This window comes from Periplaneta americana, chromosome 1 (genome assembly GCF_040183065.1).
Source record: "Periplaneta americana isolate PAMFEO1 chromosome 1, P.americana_PAMFEO1_priV1, whole genome shotgun sequence".
Lineage (NCBI taxonomy): Eukaryota > Metazoa > Arthropoda > Insecta > Blattodea > Blattidae > Periplaneta > Periplaneta americana.
The window spans coordinates 170,622,172-170,628,582 of NC_091117.1; the positions used below are offsets into that span (position 1 = coordinate 170,622,172).

General features: G+C 31.6%; 1 long non-coding RNA gene across 2 annotated transcripts in view; it reads left to right on the plus strand.

Annotated features, from left to right (window-relative positions):
• Window positions 1–6,037, plus strand: part of LOC138703985 (uncharacterized) — a 196,197-nt gene extending 190,160 nt beyond the window's left edge. For both annotated transcript variants that reach the window (XR_011333284.1, XR_011333283.1), the window contains one exon: window positions 3,510–6,037. This is a non-coding gene — a long non-coding RNA (uncharacterized lncRNA). The remainder of the gene's footprint in view (window positions 1–3,509) is intronic.
• The last annotated feature ends 374 nt before the right edge of the window (window positions 6,038–6,411 follow it).

The window sequence follows — 6,411 nt, forward strand, 5'->3', positions numbered from 1 at the left end:
TGTTGACTGAAAGTAAAAACAATTCGATATTATAAAATTATTTTGTCAAGACCTGTAGTCTATTTGATTACAACTTTAAAATTACGAAAACACAAGAAAGTAGATGATGAAGAAAATAAATTTACATATTAGGCCTACGTTCTAAGTTTTACAATCTATTACAACAGATACAGGTCTACTGAAAATAATGCAACATATTTATGAGAAGGAAGTATTATTTTCTTAGGTAGAATGATAAAAATATAAACTAAGAAAAATGCTCTATTTTAAAATAAAACGCATAATATTAAGGCTTAATAATAATAATAATAATAATAATAATAATAATAATAATAATAATGTTTGTATTTGTTTTAAAATCATGATATTTTAGAAGAATTAGGAGTAGATCTATACCTAGTTCTCGACAAAATTCAAAATTATTAATCACGATGGATAGGCTTACAACATGTGAGCAGAATTCCACGCAATAGATTGTCTAGATTATTTAAAAATTACACACCATCAGGCACAAGAAACCAAGGAAGACCAATGAAGAGACTTTTCGACATCTGATTTGAGATCGGAACAGGTCAACAGTGGCTAACTCCCTGAAAGCTATATGATGATGATGATGAAGATGATGATGATGATGATGATAGTAATAATAATATTATTATTGAATTTCCAAGTTTATAGAACCCTATTTTACCCGAAGGTATATTAGGGCTGTAATTAAATCATACATGTTACAGCCCTGTACAAATACTTACATAAAATATATACATTATGGCATAAAATACATAATTATATTACATACACTTTGTATGACATAACAAAAATCATTAGTTCTATTATATACAAATACATAGTATTATACGTAGTATAATAATAATAATAATAATAATAATAATAATAATAATAATAATAATAATAATAATAGGCCTAATAACAAAAATTCGTTGCAACGTGTTAAATTTGAACTTGAATTCAAGAAAAATGAGCAATATACTTAGTGAATTATGCATAACTAACAAGTAAAGAATTTTATAAAGTACATTCCTTCAAATTCGTCCGATAAAATCGAAATTGTTACGACGTAGGCCACATTTTATAATACGTTTCTTCAACTCTAGGACTTTTTATACTAGACCTACAGTATGTTTACGTAACAATTTAAAACATTGCAAAAATTCCTTCTAAATTGCTACGTGCTAGCGTAAACACGCTTGGCTTTGTTTGTATTGCAAACGATTGAACCAAATGTTTCATTCTAAAATGTGTACATAGTTTATTTTGTGGTTAAGTTATTTGGTAGAAGGCGCAAGATTGTTACCTGCGGAGAAAGCTAGAGGGCAGGCGTGTAGGTCATTTCTGTAGATCCTTCTGCGAAGATCAGCTTGCTGATCAGACTCGCGATATCCTGGAGGCAGTCAAGCTTTCACACTTCGATAAGCTTGCATACTTCTTGAAAAAAATATTCCAATGTTGCAAGTGACTAGAATACAAGACAAGGGTTCTACAAGACATGTAGGCCACTTTTTGTTTATCAAAATTGAGACATTTGTTGTTAGGACTTACCACATTCTCTTAACAGCAGACATTCGTTCTTACGGGAAAGGAAATCGAAAGACAGAATGTTGAATATTGAATAATTGAATACAAAAAGGAGACATCCTAGCCTACTTAAATCGACTGGACCTTTAAATATAATAGCTTCCTTAATCCATTACAATGTTAAAGATTTTCTTAAAATTTGTGACGGGACAGGAGGAAAATGACGCAAGTGCAAAAGAATTCCCATTTCATAGACTACCGATCATACGAATTTGAAATCCAAATTGGCCAGAATATTTAAAGAACAAGCTGAGTAGATTAGGTCTAAGATGGTTATGGGAGGAAATTAGAGTAATGAATTTAAATGTAATTTGTAAACTCGTAAAAGAGATGTGTAATGAAACTACGAGACAGGAACTATATCAAAATCTCGACGAATTAAGAACATTAAGTAACTATAAGGACATTAAAACGTCATGGGAACAAGAATAATATGTCAGAATAAATAATAGGAAAGTGAGGATGGGCTTAGCTTGGTGGAGACTAGGAATATGGAAATTGAAAAACAGGAGGGGTACCATAGAGAAGTATCTCTGCCCCCTTTGGGGCATGGGAGAAGACGCGTTCCATATATTATTAGAATGTCAAGAAACAGACAATATAAGGAAAATGTGGATAAATAATAATTTTTGAGTATGAATAGATATGTAGCATATAAGAAAATATGCAATATAACTAATACAAGAGAGTTAAATAAACTGGACACATTTTTAATGATAGTGAAGATGAAATGGGAAGAGAAAGTTAAAATTAATGGTGTATTAAATTGATCTTGTAGTGTGTATGTGTGTGTGTGTGTGTGTTTTTTTTTTTTAAGTTGTGAGACTTGGCATAGGTGTTGTAAAGTAAGGCATATCTGGGGCAATATAGAATTGTATGTAACAGGTCTGTCTTACAGATATATGATAGGCGAATAAAATGTATCATATCATATCATATCATATCATATCATATCATATCATATCATATCATATCATATCATATCATATCATATATCATATATCATATCATATATCTATCATATATCATATCATATCGCATCATATATCATATCATATCATATATCATATATCATATATCATATCATATCATATCATATATCACATCACATCACATCACATCACATCACATCACATCACATCACATCACATCACATCACATCACATCACATCACATCACATCACATCACATCACATCACATCACATCACATCACATCACATCACATCACATCACATCACATCACATCACATCACATCACATCACATCACATCACATCACATATCATATCATATCATATCATATCATATCATATCATATCATATCATATCATATCATATCATATCATATCATATCATATCATATCATATCATATCATATATCATATCATATCATATATCATATCATATCATATCATATCATATCATATCATATCATATCATATCATATCATATATATAATATAATATATCATATCATATCATGTCATATACACTACCGATCAGTAAATGTAGCAAGTGTTCTTTGAGAGTTCGTAACTTTGTGATTTTATTATAATTACAATGCATTCGGCATTTATCCCTGTAAAATATTCTGAAGTCCTTCAAGTGGGACGGTGTGATTGAAGTGAGACAAATGTCCCTTCGGCTAGAAGCTCTCATAAATGTTAAGATAAGACCCAACAACTCTTGTAAAAACGCGCACTTATGTACCTGTTCCATTATTTACCCTCTCTTCGCACCTGATCCATTCCATACTTTTATAGGCCTAATAAGCTACATGTTTGTCAAACAAATTTTATAACAGATATGAGGAAGCAGGTAAAGCTAAACCCTTAAATTACTAAATGTCTATGAAAGAAAGAAATTTCATGTGCTGTATGAAATGCATTATAATTTCGTGTTTTTATGTTGCAGCTTCATGCTGGGATGTTGAGGAATGCAGTGAATGTACTGGTGATACCAACACTGCAATGACGAATATACAGTCAAGAGCCAAGAAGAATCATTTTTGGAGAATCTGTTAAAATACAAGAAAAGAAAACAAGAAAAGGAACGAACGTAGTTATAGTAGCCTATTGTTGTAACAGGCAATAGAGATAATAACTTCCTAGAGTATGAGTTTTGAACACCGATGACGTAGCTGACGCACCTCATGCACACACATCTTCAAAATTATATTAACAAGTTAAAATGTACGTCTGACAACTTTAATAGAATTTATAGAAAAAACTGTTCCTTAAGTTTTTATTCTCAGTCCTCGCTGCTCTTGGGTGGCCTGCATTCCAGTAATAATTAGGGAGCGGATTTTTATGTGTTACAAAATTTAAATATATTTATTTTTATGTGCTGAAAAGTACGAAAATATTTGCTAAAAATAAAAAAAAAATTTAATATGACAAAAATACCTTACTTAGCTTGAAAAAAAATGTTACTAGGTACTCACCAACCACACTTGAGTGCTAGTAGTTGGCCGAGAATTGCAGTGAACAACAAAAGTCACCTCCAAATTCTACATCACAAATGCATACCGATTATCTCTGAATAACGTCAATTTCACCTACAGGCACATCCTCCAATACTTGAGAGCAACTTTACACATTTTTTTATATCCACTGTTTTTCCCAAACACATTATGGAATTTGTCCCTTAGTAAATGTGCTTCTGAACCTGGTAGCGAGTCTAGTTTAATTTCCACGGCACGCACCTCCCTGTTTCAGACAACAGGTTTTTGGATGTTTCGAGTTTTTTATGGTGTCACACAAAAAGCTTAGATTTACTAATAGGAAAGCCAAATCGTTTTTTAAACCATCTTTCAGTATATCTTGAAGGATATCGATTGACGAAGCCCGATAACAGGGAATCACAACAAGATATACTGCCTTACTTGATAGACATGAGCGAGAGACGAGAGATTTATTTAAATTAAATAATGTTCATACCCGAGCTCTTATCTGTTGTGTTTCACAAACAAAGCATGGAATGAAATCATCTTCAGCAACAATAAACATTCCTAATTATGTGTTGCAAGATCTCACCTTCTTGTCCATGTTAATTTATTCTCTGATAATAACTCTGATATGCTGCCTAGCAGTTCTCAGAACTTGAGGCGACAGTATTACAAAAATGGATCACGGGTACACCACACAGCGCTTAGAAACACGAAGCAACCAAGAATTCTTAAAAAAGATAACGTACTTCTGAGTGATATAATTGATTTAGTTTTAAAATATTTAAAAGTTCTTGTAAAAAATTATTTAAGTAAAAAAAACTCCAAGACTTATGTGTTTATAATAGATTTTCTGAAAATATGTATTTACATAATTTTTTGGTGAAAATATGTGTTTTTTGTGAAATAAAATTCGGGTTTTAAACTTGAAACTTCATGTTCGGAATTTTTAACTTTGTTAATTGTGTTTTATCACACGCAAAAAGAATATTTAATTACATAGGAATCCGCTCCTTAGTAATAATCATCATTTTCATCAACGACTTCATGACAATCCGCGAAGTGTTTGTTCCACTCAAACACTTCAGTACTGTCCAAGAATTCTTCATTGTATAGCCTACCTAATCGTTGGGGAATGTTCAGTATTTTAGTTAGCATCGACAAACAATTAGCATTTTTAAATTTCCATGCTTTTCAAATACTAAACTAAACTTTGCAACTACCAATGGAATATAAGACTTTGCGGTATTAGTCTTCGAGTATATCCTCCATATAAGAAAGGGGAAAAATGGAGAATTTAAAAGTCTCTACTGAATTTCCACACATTTTTATGGGAAAGTAAATTTCAAAACAAGATATTCTCAATAACCAACAGATGAACCTAAGTACGCATGTGGTTAATAGGTTTACAATTTTATTCAAAAGCAAACACATTCAAACACGCAATCCACCTTATTGCACAATTCTTCACATCTATTTAAACTAACTTCCCTACTGCGATTCTAATAGCCTATTGTAACAACTACGATCATTGGTCATTTGTTAGGTCCAGCCTATGTAGGAATGAACCTAGAATAATAACTTAGTGTGAAAAAAAAAACAGAAAATAATATTAGATTCCGTTAGAGTAGAAAATATACTTTTATAAATGCCATAATAATGTAAAATGTGTCAGTAAATTGCCTATTTAATTGAAGGATATGCGTTCATATTTGAATCGGTTATTTCGAAAACGTAACATATACTTAGGCCTACAGTTCTGCGCAAACTGCTTCAGTAGCATTTATTACATTAATCAATCTAAAAGTCCGTTTCTTATTCATTTCTCTAGATGAAATATCTGACTTATTTTATTATTTTTTAGCAATAATATGTTACAGGAAATAGTAAAGAGCACTCTGGTTGGAAAAAAAAGTAACATTCGCGGAAAGTCATATGTTACGTTTTCGAAATAACCTATTGATGTACATGATATGTAATAAAATTCATACGCCTATTTAACTCTACAATTGAAGGTTTCAGAACCATAGTGGACCAAGCGCCATTTACTAAAACCGTACAAAACAAGGGTTAAAATGAAGTTATACCATAATTCAATGTAAACATATAGCAAGTAATATAAAGCATACACATTAAAACTAAATAATATGTCTAAACTATGGTATTCACTTAACCCTTGCTTTCTACGTTTTAATAAATGGCGCTTGGCCCACTATGGCTCTGAACCCTTCATTATTCACTTCAGAATTCTATAAACAAAATACTTTATTACTTACTGGCTTTTAAGGAACCCGGAGGTTCATTGCCGTCCTCACATAAGCCCGCCATTGGTCCCTATCCGGAGCAAGATTAATCCAGTCTCTACCATCA